At 36.1% G+C, this 17,868-nt stretch overlaps 1 protein-coding gene across 1 annotated transcript in view; it reads right to left on the bottom strand.

The window, feature by feature from the left end:
* Nucleotides 1–17,868, bottom strand: part of Polr3G (RNA polymerase III subunit G) — a 32,454-nt gene that overhangs the window by 11,807 nt on the left and 2,779 nt on the right. Inside the window, exon 2 of the mRNA XM_081747638.1 lies at nt 1,924–1,998. The gene's annotated coding sequence lies outside the window, so the exon portion shown is untranslated. The remainder of the gene's footprint in view (nt 1–1,923; nt 1,999–17,868) is intronic.

Raw genomic sequence — 17,868 nt, 5'->3', positions numbered from 1 at the left:
AATAGTGCATTGGATTTAATAGATTGTGTTTTGGATTCGTTAGCAGTCTTGTTCTGTGTTGAATTCATGAGGGAATTTTTTGTTAGTTGTTTTTCCTATAGCATTAGTATAAAATAGAGTAGAGAGAGAGCAGTAATTACGTTTGTCGTGCGAAACAGTGTTTCTTCCAGACATGTTTTTAGGGTGGCACTGTCTCCCGGAGCTCTGAGAGATTCCCCGGAGGAGACCAAAATAATACGTCTATAATGTAATAAATATAATAGTACTATGTAAAAATAATGTGCCTCTCCGAATACTAAGTGTCCCTTCCCCCCCCCCCCGGATTTTTTTTCTGAAAGAAACACTAGTGTGAAGTAGAAAACACGTGTTAGTACAGCGCGTGCTGTGTCTGTGAAGTGAAGTAGAAATGCCTAACAGCTGCTGTGTTTTCGGTTGTAATTCTTGTGCAATTGAAGCTGAGGACGTAAAGTATCTTTTCTTACGTTTCTAGATCGTGAGAAATCACCAGATCGATATAAATTATGGCCCAAGAAAATCAATGGGAAAAAATGTACCAAATAAAATCACTCGTGTTCCAAACATCTTGAAGAGCCTGCCTTCGAGAAGTCAAGTTTACTGAAAGAAAAGTCAATGCCAGTGGCGGATTTAGGCTGGGGCCGGGGGCCTAGGCCCCCCAGTTTTTGAGTGACAAAATTGATTTAAGCTATTATTTAGATATTTTTGAAAGTTTTTGGTAAACATGATATACATATCATAGTCTGGGTTCTGACTCCCCCCCCCCCTGAGTTTTTACTGTCTAGATCCACTTCTGACTAATACCAGGAGAATTATTTACACGCAAACTGAGGAATGCTGTTCCAAGTATATTATTGAAAGGTTTGAAATCCGAGCCATTGAACGAGCACCGATCTATGTCCAGTTACCAACGTACAAATTTCGTACAAGACGCAATTGATGGTTGTAGTCAAGACGAGGCATTAGAGGGTAATAGAGACGATGTCACTCATTATTCTGAAGATACTGCTTTAGAAATAAGCTATACAATGTGAATTAGGGAGTGAAATATACCGGCTTGTAGTGGGAATCAATGACGATGACTGTTCCTCAAGACATTGATCCATCGTTTAATTTCTCTGTATCATGTGACAATGATGATGAAACGGGTGATGAGAGTTGTTCCGCGGACAGCTATGAGAATAAAAGAAATTTAACCGGTGAAGTGTTTTTCGTATTCTGGCAAACTTTACAGATGTTATTTCATTTTTGCCTCATATGTTACGATCCTGTACATACCTTGAAGCACAAAATTATAGGGTCAGCGTTAAAAATTGCAACAAAACGTGAAAATGAACGTACTTATGTTTGGGAATCGGAAGAATGATTAAAGAAAAGGTACTTAGGTGTTGCAGCAATCTTGTCCGCCATCTATTTACATTTTTTTTTTTTTTTTTTTTTTTTTTTTTGAAACGCTGCACTCATGCTTTATAGGATAGGTTTTATAATATTATAAAAACGTCTGTACAGCCCACTATCATATATCATTTTCTACATGCAGATGATATTTGTAAGTCTTTGCAATCAGTTCTGGAAAAGGAAACCGCACTTAGAACGTGCCACCGCACCTCTCACAAACGAAATGCTTGGCACTGTGTAGTATGTAAACCTACTCTCGCTTCTTGCCCACCTATGACGTCATCACAAAATCTTTCTTCCTCTGTTACTAGCTAACGACTGAAGATATCGCGATCAAACAAACACTATTCCTTTTAGAATTTTCAACTCTACAAATGGAAATAAATTGTAAAAGATGCATTTGTTAGTCGAACTGCTCCTTTAAGATCACGCTAACTTTGTCTAATTATTCAACAACATGCGTCATTTCTCATTAAATTGTTTTAAGTATTATTTTAGAAAGTTACTTACAGCATCATATATGACCTTGACTATCAAAGAGCAACTGGGACAAACAGCGACTTCTTCACCTGCCTTTAGTTCCTCCTGGAAATCAAAACCATAAGAGCATTAGCATTTGAACGTAAAGCAAAGGAAGACTAGTGTTTATACATTTTAAGATTTGTAGTGAAATATGAAACAAAATATTTCAGTTCAACGTCCCACGTTATGCCCGTTAGGTAAAGCGAGGAAACGGGTACCCCCCCCCCCCCAAGAAAACCCACTGACACGGTGTTGTCCGAACCAGAGACAAGTGCAAGTGCTCAACTTTTACTTTCACACACTTAAGGAAAAATATCATCAGATATAAATAAAAAATGGATTTCAACTGACTTTAAAAGCGTTATACGACAAGACTTTACCAATATTAGAGCTGCGAACAACAGAAATTCTTAGTGTAAGTGTTTCGAACGACAGTCCTCAATTATAGTAAGACAGTGTAAATAGTGAAGTGTTTTCCTTTAAGTGAACGCTGCAAAAATGTTAACATTGCAAAATAATTATTTCTTATATAGTATAAGTCTTTTATATTTGATGATTTCATTTATATTTACTATATTGAACTATTATGTGGACAATGGACTCTGACTATTGCAAATAATACACTTTGTTTGTTTCAACAAGGAGACAAATTAAAGCGGGTGAATGTAGTATACCAAATTTTTAAAACCCCGAAATTATTGTAAATATTTAAACTTTTGTAAAATCTATGTAAATAATTCAAAGCTGGTTTGAGTACAAAATATTAACTGTACGATTTGAACGAATTAAGTCAGGCTTGTTTCTTCCAGAATCCAACCCGCTTTATTGAAATAAACCCAAACCCTATTTTATTCTATCAGACATACACGTGGAACTTCCAGATAAGGAAATGTGAAAGGCATGCGGATTGCGTTCCACAGTTTTATATAAACGGATCATCTACGTTCACTCAACAAACATTCAAGTCTATACTTCAGCCCTAGACTTGCCATTTGGCTAGAAGTTACCGTAAGTCAAGAAGTGGCAGAGCCTTCGAGGTTTACTCCAGCTACCACAAGGATCACAATGTAAGTGCCTTTTCAGATTAACCTTTCTGTTAGTGTTTCACATTCCTTGCTTCGTATCTTAATCACAGCCTCTATACATTATAAAAGCAAATAATGAAATTAAAACCTATTTATCAGTCAATTATCAGTTTCCTATTCTCTTCAATTCATGTTTCTCTATATCTTTCGCAATATTCTGTGAGAAACCAGCTTAAGATTTAGATAGACTGAGAGCCTATAATCAACAGTTTGATTCTCGGTTTACGCCCCAGTATTAAGTATTCTTCACAGAATTAAAATATTTTAAAAATAGAATACCATTACCAAACTGACTGGTTCTTGTTTCCCTGTGTAAGATAAGAGAAAAAATTATCATTGAAGAAGCTGATTATAAAACCGAAACTGGCACTCTTCCAGAACATCTGAAAATTGAGATAAACCAAATTTTGAAGTAGGAATTTCCAAACCACCGAAGAAGATAGGAGATCTTGTCAAAACCGTTTAGCAATTTGGGATGCCAGGTCCCAAGGCGCCGCCATTCAGAGTACCTGAGTTCGAAATGCAGTCTACACGCCAACGAACTAATTTATATCAAAGAGCGAACATTGTTACCTGTGTGCTGCGACAAGGGTTATTATTATCCTAATATATATTTCGTAAATCCCATTGAACTGAGTTAAGTTGATTTTGAGTTTATCGTCCCTTCCAGCAGCGAGGCTATATGAGACGGGACTTACTGTTTAACGTGGAATCCGAGCCACAAGAGCTCCAGCCGGGTCTCCCACGCCAAAGGCGCGTCCGCAAACCGCTGAGCCACGGAGCTCTAGTTTTTGAACTGTCTTAACTCGTTTCTTTCTTCTTCTTCTGTTAACTTTAGTATTTAAGGTCGAAATTTGGTTTTGGGGTGACCTTCAAACTTCCTACGGAAATATTTCTAACAGGGTACCTAAGTTATTATGTAGACGCAAAAATCAACTCTGGCATGTACTTACGAGATGGCATGTACTTGTGACCAAACCTACATGGGTATGGCGAAGAGAAACAGTCAAACTAGAATAAAATAACATATTCGAATCTCTAGATAGGATTCAAAGTGGTAGCAGGGGTATCAAAATACCTAAGTGAATCTACGCTAAACACTCAAACATTTCGGACAAAACTTCTTCGTTCATAAACACAAGAATACAAATCATTGTTCATCAGGAATATAGACCCGGATGAAGGTAGCTATAAGTGGGACATCATAAATTATAGCAAACAACGAAATATTATACCTACTATCACTGCACCGAAATTCCTACGGTATTTGATTCAACACATTGCACCGAAATTTCCACAACATTCGATTCAGCACACTTCACTAAACATCCATCTAGTTCATTGTTAACCGATATTGAAATAGTGTTTGTTTCAACAAGGAAGATGAAAACTCTGTGTACAGTTTTCTAATTCCTTCAGAAAAGTAAATATATATGGGAGACAGGGGTTATAAGAAATACGGCCAAAGAATATCCTAAATATCAAATCAAAATTATATATATATATAAAAAAAAGTAATGAAACCGTCAATACCTTTACTTTCCTATCCCACTTGTACTTATGAACTAATATGAGTTTTTATATTGTTGTCACGCTTTGCAAAAATACTTTCACTTTGAACTTACCACGAAAGTTCGTGACTGTTTTAAAATAAAATTGTATTGTGAAAAGTGAGTTACAAATGTGGAAATGACTGCTATGTAACTTTGTGACTAGGGCCGTGTCCAAAAGTACATAGTGCACACTTCGAGGATGCACACTCGAAGTCTACAAATGGAGTGCACACTAAATAGTGTACACTTCGTCAAATTAGCTTTTGATCCGCACTTGATTCCAACGCCTCATAGTGGCGGAACATGGAACATTGATAAAAAAAGAAGGGAGAATTTCGCGTACTAGAAAAAATAAGCATGCTTTTTTTAGATGAGTGATTTTCCAGTTATATTAAATATAAATATATCGTACAGATTGACAATATGGGATAACCGTACCTGCAAACATTTGTCATTTCGGTTCTTTCAAGTGCAGATTAACAAGAGCGGAGCGTAAATTATATATATATATATATATATATATATATATATATATATATATATGTGTGTGTGTGTGTGTGTTGTCTTATGTGCACAATAAACTCGTAACAACATAGAAACCACTAAATTATTGGCGATGTTCTATTTATTAATTCCCGGAAGAACAGTAGCACTGGTGGTTAGGGCGCTGACAACACTATTGCGAAGTAGCTTAGGAATTTTATTGCAAGCGAAAGTAGGCAATTTGCAAGAGCGTTAGGACACCAAAAGTGCTGAGATAGCGCTATTTATAACAATATGGCTCAAAACTATTTGGGAGAAAGTTCATATTGGGTATAAATGCTTCTTGTGCGAAATATGACACATACTGTAGTTGTCGTAGTTCTAGTGTATTGCTCCAGTTACAGATATGCTGATTGGACTATTTCTACCATACTGCGCTAGTAATGAAGTTCCTTAGATTTACTTTTAGATGTTGTGAAAATTAAGATACAGTTTTATGAAAAAATACAGTATGTCTTATGTAATCGCTCTCATTGTTCAACTATACGGAAGTAATTATTTGTTCATAATCGTTTCATAGTGGGTACAGTAATGGGATTATATGAATTAAGAGGAAGGCTAGTCTTTACTTTGGCCATTTCATTCAATGAATCGTTCAATAAACCGATTCGTAACGAAGATAGAAAATAACGTGCTCTCCGGGGCTCTAACCCGCCTTCACTCGCTAACGCTCACTAGGCAATACTATGTGAATTAAATATTTGGTACAGAAGGAACCAACCTAGCTACTAACTTATATGTATGGGCTAACAGACAAGTTCTCAAAACTGGTACCGGAAGATCAAATCACTGAATCGAAGAATCGAAAAAATGAATGAAATGGCCAAAGTAAAAACCTATCAAGAGGAATTTGTGAAATTTTTGATAAATGTATGGAAAGAAATTTTTGATATGTATTTCACTTTTGGGCAGCTGTCAGAAATGCAAAATGTACGATAATTGGCATATTAGTCTCTCACAAGTGCAAGGAAATATGAATGGAATTTGGAATTTGCTTTGAATGGAATTTGTTTAGAATACAAACTAGAAAATTAGGCCTATCTACCTACGAATTCACATTGCAGCTGCAGCTGTAACTGTAGCTATAGAGAAATGAAAAATCTAGGTTGTTATTATTCTATACTAGAGCTTAATATTTTAATTCATACGGAATTAATATTTTTCATTTGCGTGCAAATAGCTTTATTACCGATAGTCTAATTATCTCAATTAAGCTACATACACCATGTAATATTTGAACACAAATGTCTTTATAGCATTATTAAAGAAACTCTTTGGTTGCTTTCCCTTTGCATGCTGAGAACAACGTAAATAGGTTTGTTATTTGTGTAACATTTTTATATTTCACTTGTAATATCACTAAATTGTATATTTATCAAGTAAATTATTATTATATCAGCTCACAAATAAATTCACCTCAACAAAAATATTAAAAATATGGCTTTTAAAATTTTAATAGGTTATTTTATTAGATATCGCCATGTTAAGCACACAAGTATACTAACATAGTGTACATCCTCGCACACTACGCACTATGCACTCGCAGACTTGTGAACTTGGACCTTTTGACGCACACTAGGTGACGTCAGTTCCGGAAATAAGCGTACTTCAAATGTGCACTTGTATCTTTTGGACACGGCCTAGGATTGATGTGAAATTTTGAAAAATGCTGAAACATTGCATTTCAGGTCAATTGAGGGATGTCTCTTATTACCCCTTTTAGAAATGTTGAAGGGGCAATGAGACAGCCGTCTCTTATTACCCCAGTTCAACTTTATGTTTATTTAGCGCATGTGACGAGTATAACTTGCTAGTTTTTTTTTATATATAGAAAGTAAATAAGAAAATTCCTACTTTGGCAATCCAGTTAGAGTCTGTGCATGGATAGTGACAGTGGAGAATATGCTTTGAATCAACTAATTTCATCATCAACTGGTGAAAGTTTACCAGAAGAAATTGATCCAACCAGAGCAGAATATTGCTTAGAAATGTATTACGCTGTTTGACTGGTATGTTGGAAGGGATATTACTTTCCCAGATGCATAACCGCGTAAGGTTAAATTTTTGAAAAAAGAACAAAATGGTTTCAATTGGTCTGCCTATTATAACATTCAAATTTGTGTTTTATGGACCTATCAAATTGAATGAAAATGGAAATAGGCCATTTCAGATTTCTAGAGGATAGCTCCAAAATAATCGTTGTGTTTATAGCAAAGTGAAAAAGGACTTTTGAAACCAAAACAGAAAGATTACATATGACTACTCTTTTTTTAGTAGGCATACGTATTTCTAGGACTATTCTTAACATTTGTTCAACTCATGCCTATATGCCAACAGTTCTTTTTAGCCTATACATTTTTCCTGTTTAAGTGGTCCAGCCTAAGATAATTAATAAGGCCCATCTCCTATAATTATGTTACATAAAGTTTAAATTACATTTATGAGTTTTTTAAATGTTACCTTGGAGTTTACATAGGCTAGCATAACATTTCCAAATTCTTTTGTACATTTTTCATATGTTCGTTCGACTGTGCATCGTAAAAGATTTAATATTCATCTTACATATTTTTCGAAAATGTAGTTTTTTACATAGGCTACATTTTATATAAAATTTTATCAACAATAGATTTACAACATTTTTCAATGTTGTCTTCTTGTATGATTACAATTTAATAGCTTTTTCAATACATTTAAGTTAGCTAAAACTATTTTTCAAATGCGGTGTTTTTTCTTTATTGCGAATTTAGGCACATTTTAAAGTTCATTTCCGACATTCTCCAGAAAATTTCTTGTCAGCGTTCTCTTTTATTTGGTAGTGTCAGATGTATCCATAATGTATCTAGATTCTATAAAAGTCAGCTATGATTTATTTCAATGGTTTTTAATATTTAATACTCACACAAATATCTTTTCAGAACGAATCATTGAATTTCATTTTTTATATCTTGATATTTCTTGAACATACGTACATATTTCAGATTTTGAAAAAAGTAAATTGTTGAGAATTGTCTGAAGATGTTTCTTAAAACTCTTACTCATTTTCTATTCTATTTGCATGAGCAGTGAGACCCTGTTTCTTATTACCCCTTAGGGGTAATAAGAGACACTGAGTCTAAAAGAATTTTTCGTAATTTTTTGGGGCATGAAAAATCAACTGAAAAATGTGTTAATACATCAGCAGGTTTCATTTTTTTTAGTACAATCACATATTTTTTTCTAGTTCCTCAAGAAATCAATACAAGTGCTAGAATTTTTTTGTCTCTTATTACCCCGGCCTCCCATATACTATATATATATATATATATATATACAGAGTGAATCAAAAGTCTGGACACGGTGGAATAATTCGAGAACTGAACTTCGGAGCGAAAAAACAAAAAACACGTGTTTAGTAATATTAAAAAAACTATCTGATGAAACCAAACTCGACCCTCTAGACCCACCCCCTGGGGGCTGGGGTGGGGTCAACTTTGAAATTTCAAATGGAAACCTCAATTTTTGATTGCAGATTTGGATTCTACGGATCAAACTATGTAACGTTTCATCAACACTTTTCCGTCGATGCATAATATATCGCAGTAATCGGGGAAAATAGATGGCCCCTAAATACTCCCATTTCGTTCATGAGCTTGGTAGTATTTCCGACCTCTGTTCTCGTTCAGTGTCATTGGTTCACTTCTCTGTTCCTTCTCGTCACTGGATAGAAGCACACTACACACAGACAGAAGACACAGAGAAAGACACACCTTCTTCATTAGGGCTTCGGGCAGTATCAGTGTTGCAAACAAGAAAATTCAAAAGCGATTAGGTAGAGGACAAAAAATAAAACAACTAAAGTAAAAGGAAAATTAAAGAAAAGTATAGCTATTGAAGTATCTGCTTATTGCACTATGGTGTTTGTTGACTTCTGTGTCTGAGATGAAAATGTATTGATATAACTGCTTTCTAATCGCTAAAATATGACATTCAATAGGGTCAATTGTATCATTCTCTGATAAAGATAAATTATCGGAATGATCCAACCTTGTCGCAGTAGTAGATCTCATCTTACACAAAATAACACATGACCACTGCGACCAGTGTTATTTTATCTGACGATTAAAAGATATCAGGATAGTATAGAATTGGCTCTATAACGTGCAAATGTTTGAATGGTGTGAAATTATCAAAAATAGCCTGTAACTATCAAGCTAATTTATGTTTGAAATAACGGGTGAACCAAAAGTTTGGCCACAGTAGAGTAAATGGAGAAATACACTTCTGATTAAAAAAGCGCAAAAAAAAAAAAAAAAAAAAACATATTTAATATGTTTCAAGAAGCTATCCGATTATATCAAACGCAACACTCTACCCCCACCTTCTGGAAAGGAGTGGGGGGCATTGATTTTTCAAATGGAAACTCCAATGTTTTATTGGAGATTCGGAGACTATATCCCAAATAATGTAAGGTATAATCAAAACATTTCCGTCGATGTGTGACATCACACTGTAATACGTGAAACTAGATGCTCCCTCTTCGTTCATGAGCTTGATATTAGCTCCGACCATCTGCACACGGTGTGTTATTTTGAGAAATACGCGTCGGATCAACAAAGTTATTCAATGGTACCAAGCACGATACCGCACTCTACCGCTAGGTGGGGTTAGCTGAAACATTTGAAATGGAAGCTTTTATTTCTTATTGCAGAGTCGGATTCTGCGCACAAACCTGTATAAGATTTAGTCGAAACATCGTTGTCGCTGTGTGACGTGGCGCTATAATGGCGAAAATAGGAGAACTTCCTATATGAACTTTAATTAGCTTCAATGCTGTGGACATGGTGAAATAAGTATACATGTGATCAAAAAACAAAAGAAAATGTGTGACTATTGGGTTTGTTAGGATGTTTATCGTTCCTTTTCCGCAGTGGGACGCGAGAGACGGGACTTACAGCTGAAAGTGGGATCCGAACCTCTATTAAGTTTTGGAACCGAGACGTTCCCCATGAACAATTGCCGACGAAGTTCGTCCGACCGTCGTCGGTTATTGGGTGGCAGCAGCAAGAAGGATGAGCTAGTGCTGGTTCAAAGGCGACTGCCTATTTGTCGGCTTGGAAGCGGACACCGTGACGGCCCCGCCGCTGTTCAGGAACGGCAGCTATGAGACAGACGGTTGTCTTCGACCCAGCAGTGGCACGACGTCGTCCCCCGAAGCGACGGCATCATGAAGATTTTCGCCATTGTTTCGCCTGACTTGTGTGAGAAGTCTCACGACACCCACTAGTTTTAGATGGGTGAAATTATTATGGAATTCTTTCTTTTCTTCTTCTTCTTCTTCTTCTTCTTCTTATTATTATTATTATTATTATTATTATTATTATTATTATTATTATTATTATTATTATTATTATTATTATAGTAAGGGTGAGTCAAAAGTCCTTGGACACCTGCATAAGTTTGAAAATCGACGGGAAAGGTAAAAAGTGATGGGAACAGAGGTTTGATGAGAGGCCGCAACTTTTAGAGTGTATGTCATTCATGGCCAAATCCGCCATTTTGGATTCAAGTCACTTTTTTTTAAATGGGAAGGGGGTGTATGACACATCAAATAACACTAGCTTTAGCTCAGGAATTTAGTGGTGTAATTTGTTTGTTTTGTTTTTTTTTTTTCTATCTTGTATAGTTTAGAAGTTATTAATGTTCAAAGGTGGGAAATTACCTTGACACTGGCTCAGTTCTCTCTTTATTCCAGGTGATCTAAATGGATCTGACACGTGAACAGAAGATCGAAATCATCCTTATAGCAGAGGAACGCAGCTACCGAACAATAGCAGCTGACTACAACAGACGGCACCCAGACAGAGAACCAGTATCGTACAGCACGGTGGATCACATGAACACCAAATGACGGGAGACGGGCTCTGTTCAAGATAGAGCAGGTAATGGGCGACCAAAGACTGCCACCAATGAGGAAGCTGCAACGGCGGTTGTTGCGTTTGTAAAAAGTCCTAAACGAAGTACCCGTGCACGTGCAATAAGCCAATCCTCAGTTGTCCGGATATTGCAGGGCCAATCAGTGGCATCCTTACAAGCTGCACATGCAACATAAACTGAACGAGGATGACCCTGATCGCCGGTTGGAGTTTTGCATGTGGGCTACAGAACACGAACTGGATCCTGCGTTTGCCAAGGGCATACTGTTCAGCGACGAGGCGTATTTCACTTTAAACGGGGAGGTTAATTGACATAATTGTCGATACTGATGTGACGCAAATCCGAACTGGGTTGGCCCGAGTCGAGAACATAGTTCAGCGAAGGTGATGGTGTGGTGTGGCATATGGGACACCCGCAACATTGGGCCATTTTTCATTTACAACACCTTAACTGCACCACAGTATCTGATGCTGATGCAGGACCTTGTGTTCCCTGCCACACTGAACGCTGACGCATTTTTCCATCTTATTTTCAGCACGATGGAGCCCCTCCACACTATTGACTTGGTCCGTGAACGGTTGGATGAACAACTGCCAGGGAAGTGGATTGGTCGCCGTGGTCCCGTGGAGTGGCCGTCCAGATCCCCTGACTTATCGCCCCTTGATTTTTATCTATGGGGACATCTTAAGCAGATAGTGTATGCTGAGACAATCCGTGATTTGAGACACCTGGAGGAACGCATCCAACAAGCCTGTGACCAAATTTCAGGAGACATTCTCTTCCGCGTGCAGTCAGAGTGGTTGCGGCGACTACAGATGTGAATTGCACGGGATGGGCAACACGTAGAACATGTGTTGTAGCATTCAGTATCAAGGTAATTTCCCAACTTTGAACATTAATAACTTCTAACTGTACAAGATAGGAAAAAAAAAAAAAAAAATTACACCATTTAATTTCTGAGCTCAAGCTAGTGTTATTTGGTGTGTCATACACCCCCTTCCCATTTAAAAAAATGACTTGAATCCAAAATTGCGGATTTCAAGATGGCGGCCATAAATGACATACACTCCAAAAGTTGCGGCCCCTCATCAAACCTCTGTTCCCATCACTTTTTACTGTTCCCGTCGATTTTCAAACTTATGCAGGTGTCCAAGGACTTTTGACTCACCCTGTATAGTATATTATCTGCTAGTAGTAGTAGTAGTAATAGGAATTGTAGCATTAGTTGTAGTAGTAATAATAGTAGTAGTACTAATAGCAGTAGTAGTGGTAGTAGTAGTAGTCTGTAGTAGTATTTTTTCTTTTTCTTTTTAATCCTTTCATCCTTTAATTTTTAAATGTCTATAATGTGTCATCAACAAATTGATCATATCGGGCCCTAGACAAGATTTGAATCTGTCGTTCCAATATAATTTCAAAACTAAAGGAGTTACCACTAAAGAGCATTGTGTGAACAGAGTTCATATTTCAATACGTACGTATGGTACCACCTTGATTTCGTGGCATGGAGGCCTCTTAAGAACGTTGATCGAACTTTCGTTCGGAATAGACATGACGAAGGTTATAGGCGTAACCTGTAATTTCGGCATTATAGTGGAGCATTTGTACAAGAAGTGATATCTGTGTGTGTGTGTTATTCATTTCATTATTGTTTTCTCTCCTCACATGCAATGTATGGATGTGTGAATTATAACACGTTTAGTGACACATGACATGGGATTGCAACATTGGGATGGCATTGCTCGCTCGTTCTTTCACATGTTAAAGCGACGTTCACCTGAACGATTCGTTTATAAGTGGCAGGTCTTTAACGATGACGGATATGTCGGTAACGATTCTCGGTCTAACAGCAAAATGTCTTTCTTTTTCACCCCCAACAGCTAATTTACTTTCGCCGATTATAGCGCCATATTATGCATCGACGGAAAAGTGTTGATGAAACCTTACATAGTTTGGGCCGTAGAATCCAAATCTGCAATCAAAAATTGGGGTTTCCATTTGAAATTTCAAAGTTGACCCCACCCCAGCCCCCAGGGGGTGAGTCTAGAGGGTCGAGTTTGGTTTCATCAGATAGTTTTTTAAATATTACTAAACACGTGTTTTTTGGTTTTTCGCTCCGAAGTACAGTTCTTGACTTATTGCACCGTGTCCAGACTTTTGATTCACTCTGTATATATATATATATATATATACATGTAACGCATACATGTAACATAACACATGTAACGCATAATTAAATGTCAGAGGTAGAACGCCGACTTCAGGAGTGAGAGGGTGTATTGCTATCATTGAATTCGCACCTATAGAGGAACTGGTGTGTTAAAAATAGATTATTTCCGTTATTTGTTATTATAATGATAACACAACCGGCAGAGATGTTCTACAAATGGACACTGGATTTTCCAAGCACAACAGGAAGTTGTAGTACAAACCATGAAAGAACACCGACTTCGGGAATTAGAAGGTGTATGGCTGTTCAGGGAGCGGACTGCGTAAAGCATCGGCACGGTATTGCAATAGTTCTGGATTGGAGCCCCGTTCCAGTCATACAGTTTTTTACTCTTCGTGTATCATTATTCACAAATTTCCAAATTTCGACCGTAAGAGAGAAAAACTCAAGAAGAAGAAAAAGAAAGAAAAAAGATAATGAACTAAGCAGCAGTTCAAGAAGAAACCTGGAAGATTACATGAATAAGCAAACAGTGGGGTTTTCGGAACATATAGCAGAAAAATAATAACCCTTGACCCACTACACAGGTAATATTCTCTTGTTATATAAAGCAATGAGTTTAATATTAATTCACCAAAACTGATTATCTATGTCATTTACTTCTTATAATACTTGTATATCTTACACGTAATTGTTCTCAGTATACAAACATTACATTTTTATTGTAACAAAAGGTTAGATTTAAATTATTTTCATTATTGTATCTGTATTGTCACGCGGCAACAACAGTATTTTCATTTCATAGTAATTAGTTTCGATGGAAATGAATTGTACAACGAGTTCTCTCCTTTCAAATCTATTAACATTGACAGTTGATAGAAAGCATAATAACTGTAAATTATAGTTTAAAAAAAAAAAAAAAAAAAAAAAAAAGCAAATGCACGGAACTTTTCCAAAAGAATGCAGTACATTCTCGCTATACAAGTCAGTAAATACACATGTCAATAAGTGTTTCCTGTAATGAAAGCTTTATGGTTAGATGATATATAGAACCACAATGACAACAGAATTCAGAATGGCCTAAATTTGTGTTCGGATGAACTTGAAAATAAGCCGTCAAGTCTTCCACGAAACAGTTTTCGAAAATAGAACTCTATTTCAGCAGCAAGGAACTACATAATAATAATAATAATAATAATAATAATAATAATAATAATAATAATAATAATAATAATAATAATAATAATAATAAGGTAGGTGTGTATGACTACTAATGTTTTGTGTTATTTTTAACTTGGTACAGTATACGTTTGATTACTAGTAATGGTTGTGTTAGTAATTGTTGATACAAATGTTAGAGGTAACGGCGTTAACAATATTCAAAAAATCTTTAGTTTCAAATTTGTGTCACCAATTACTCAAATGCCGCTGGTCTCCAGATTTGCCTTCAGTTCAGTCTGACAATTTTATTGACATTTTTTAAAATAAATACGTATTTAGAGGTACGAGACTCTTTAACACCGAATAATAATATAAGTAAACGTTTTGTATTTTCAAACTATACTATGCATAAGTATCGGAAGTCTTATAGAATAACTTAAACACTGATCACTATATAACAAAAATGGTAAGAGATAGCAAGAAGCGGTTTTCTACAATCGATTAAGCGTCTTAAGAATATAGCATTTCATTGTTGAGCAATATTGAAAAAAAAAAAAAATTACTGAAGGTTTGGCAGCAGCTACTGTTGTTCGCAATTCGTGCTGCTCTTGAAGCATCTTGCCTTCTACATACGTTCTTGTCGCTCTACAAGGGTTCTGATTTTCAGAGGTGAAATTTACACCAAACTATTCAATTGTTACTTCCTGTGTTGTACCTGTTTTGAATATATCTTCAGTCTGACATGATGTGGTTCATTTTGTTTGTTCTTCTACTTAGGAGTCGTGATGTCCGTTTTCGTGGGACTTTTCCTCGAGGAAATTCATAACGTAAATCTTCTCAGCTTCGGCGAATTCTACGATGTTTCTACATTTGTCCTTACAGTCATTTCTGAAATTTCATTTTGATCTTTCGTTTGTCTTTTACTGTTCTATTCTGACGTTGAAGTCTCCCATAATAATATTTACATAATTATTTTCTCTATTCCTTAAACTCACTTTCTCAGCCTTTAATTTTTTGCACTCCCTCTTCTGAATGACGTATTGTGAAAGCCTCCAAAGGATGTCTGATATCTAACAGCAAGGATATGCTAAGAATCAGGTAAAGATGTGTGGAATCGGGCGAACCCACCACCAAATATCTTACCCGTACTTCCCAGTTTTGAAGACCAGAACTTTCCACTACACGGTGAAACTTACAGATTTAACTAATGATAAGCGAACGAACAGGAAGTGCCATTATCAACAAGCTGAGTCAGTATGGCGACTTTTCTCAAATAGCTAGGAACTTCTTTCATAAGATGTGACAGAATAAGCTAAAGTCTTCATCCTCGGGTAGTCCAATAGTGACTGGGCAAGGCAACGTTCAGAATCACATACAGAGAGTGATAAGAATACTTATGAGATACAGACTACGTTGCTATTTAAAACTGACCATTACTATGTATGATGTGAAATTTCTGTCGTCTGAGGCATGAGGGCTAGAAAGACCAGCTGGGACATCATCGGATTAAGTGAAATAAGAACTGGAGATGAACTAATCGAGATGAAGTACATTAACCTATCCTATTGTACAAAATCAGAATTTGACAAAACTGGCGGTATTGGATTTCTTATGAACGGAAAATTGAAGAACAATGTTTTGGGGATAGATAGTACATCTGGTCGAGTATTAAGGCTTCTCATCAAACTCTTTTGTATATATCGAAGTTGCCCGAAAAATTTTTATCTTACTTGAGCGCCAATCCCAAAAGCCAGGCGATACTATAATATAAATCCAATTTGATACATAATCCTATAGGTTTTGCCTTACATTATCTAGACGCCAGACTACTGTGTGTTTCAGATGTAAAGCATCACGGGCAATAGCCAATGGTGCGCGATATTCCGCGCGGTGTTGCCGGATTGCGGACTTCCCTTTCCCTTCTCGCTCTTCCTTCAGTTGAGATTATGACACATACATTAGTAACATTATTCACAATATAAATATACTATTTCAGCAAACTCAAAAACTTTGACTGTGCATCCTAGAAGTATATATAGCAACTAAATTATTTACCTGTTAACTTTTCCAGTGGAAATGCTAAACGCTCGTCTTTAACACTACTTTCACTATTCGTGATTATCTAAATCTGAGTCTTGTACATTTATTATCACCGGTTCCAAAACTTGTAAACACAAAAATAATTCTTCGACAGTAACTTCGTAGCACTTTTTTTTAAAAAGAACTCCACATTTGTACTCGGTTAAATACATTCTCAACTATAATTTTGGAGAACAAACGAACTACCATGGAAGAAAGCAACCCAGACACTTATGAATTCTGTTTATGCGAAACGAGGTTACGTTCCTTCAAAACTAGTTCCTTTGTTTCCTTACCAGTTTTGATAACAACACTCTTGGACTTGGTGTAGGTGTCACAAAAGCAATCCGTCTGATTCCTAAGCAACTCGATATGCTCGACTTTGTTTTGGGTTACGATAATTTATGACACCATTCAGACGCTTGATGCTTTTGAATCCCTTCTAGAGGAAGAAAAAGGGAATAAAAGTCGCACATAAGGTAATGAAACTTGAAAGAAAGAAAGAAAAAAAAAAAACAGAAAATATACTGCGTTTCTTCTGTTGAATAAGGAAGAATATATCTTGAAGTTAATTTCAAAACAATATTACAAACTTCCATACTTTGTTCTTACGATGTTAGACGTATGTGAATCAGATTGCAAAGGAGTGTAGCCAAGAGAGAAAAGGGGGCCCTGTCTTTACTAACTATTTCCAGCTCCAAAATTAGGTTCGTCTGGTATATGTTTAATAAACTTATTTAATAGTTAATGCAAATGAAGGACGTTTGTGATAAAATATGATTTTAAAAAAAATCAAACATCAATACGGTTTCTGTACCTAATTAAACCAACTAAAATTAATCATATGCTTTATATTCTCATTTCCCTAACGGGGCGCACTGTGAACTCACTACTATATTATTGCATAATAATATCTGAGTTGATATTTTTTCGAGTTTTCTTTTTTTCCTTTATTATTTAACCCATATAAACAGAAAGTCAGATAAACAGACTGCTATAAACAGCATTTGTTTTCTTATGAATAGCTTATTCATTCACCTCTTACAATCCGGTTTTCAACTTCAGTGCTGTCAAGATCCATCTTTTGATAAAGTATCATGTGAAAATATAACATGCGTATATTATGTATGTATGTATGGTGATTTAAAATGCTTTCATATTCTGAAAGAGATAACTTGTTCTTTTAAAAGCTTCCCTCTCCCTGAAAGCAATGTTCCCCTAGAACAACCTGCTGGCTACACCTCTGATTATTCTATAGTAAAAGTTGTGAGTTCTATTCTCAAATCGAAACAAAAATCCACTGAAAATTAGACGCGGGACTCAACGCTTGTTTTACTAATTGTTTTATATGGAAACCTTTAAAAGCATGTATCATGACAACCAGTTGACATAAAAAGATAGTTTTCACGTATGTGTTCGTAATTCTTTT

Source organism: Thermobia domestica, unplaced genomic scaffold (genome assembly GCF_964235325.1).
Source record: "Thermobia domestica unplaced genomic scaffold, izTheDome1.hap1.1 HAP1_SCAFFOLD_424, whole genome shotgun sequence".
Lineage (NCBI taxonomy): Eukaryota > Metazoa > Arthropoda > Insecta > Zygentoma > Lepismatidae > Thermobia > Thermobia domestica.
The sequence above is the reverse complement of the archived record's forward strand: the minus strand, read 5'-3'. Positions and strand labels throughout refer to the sequence as shown.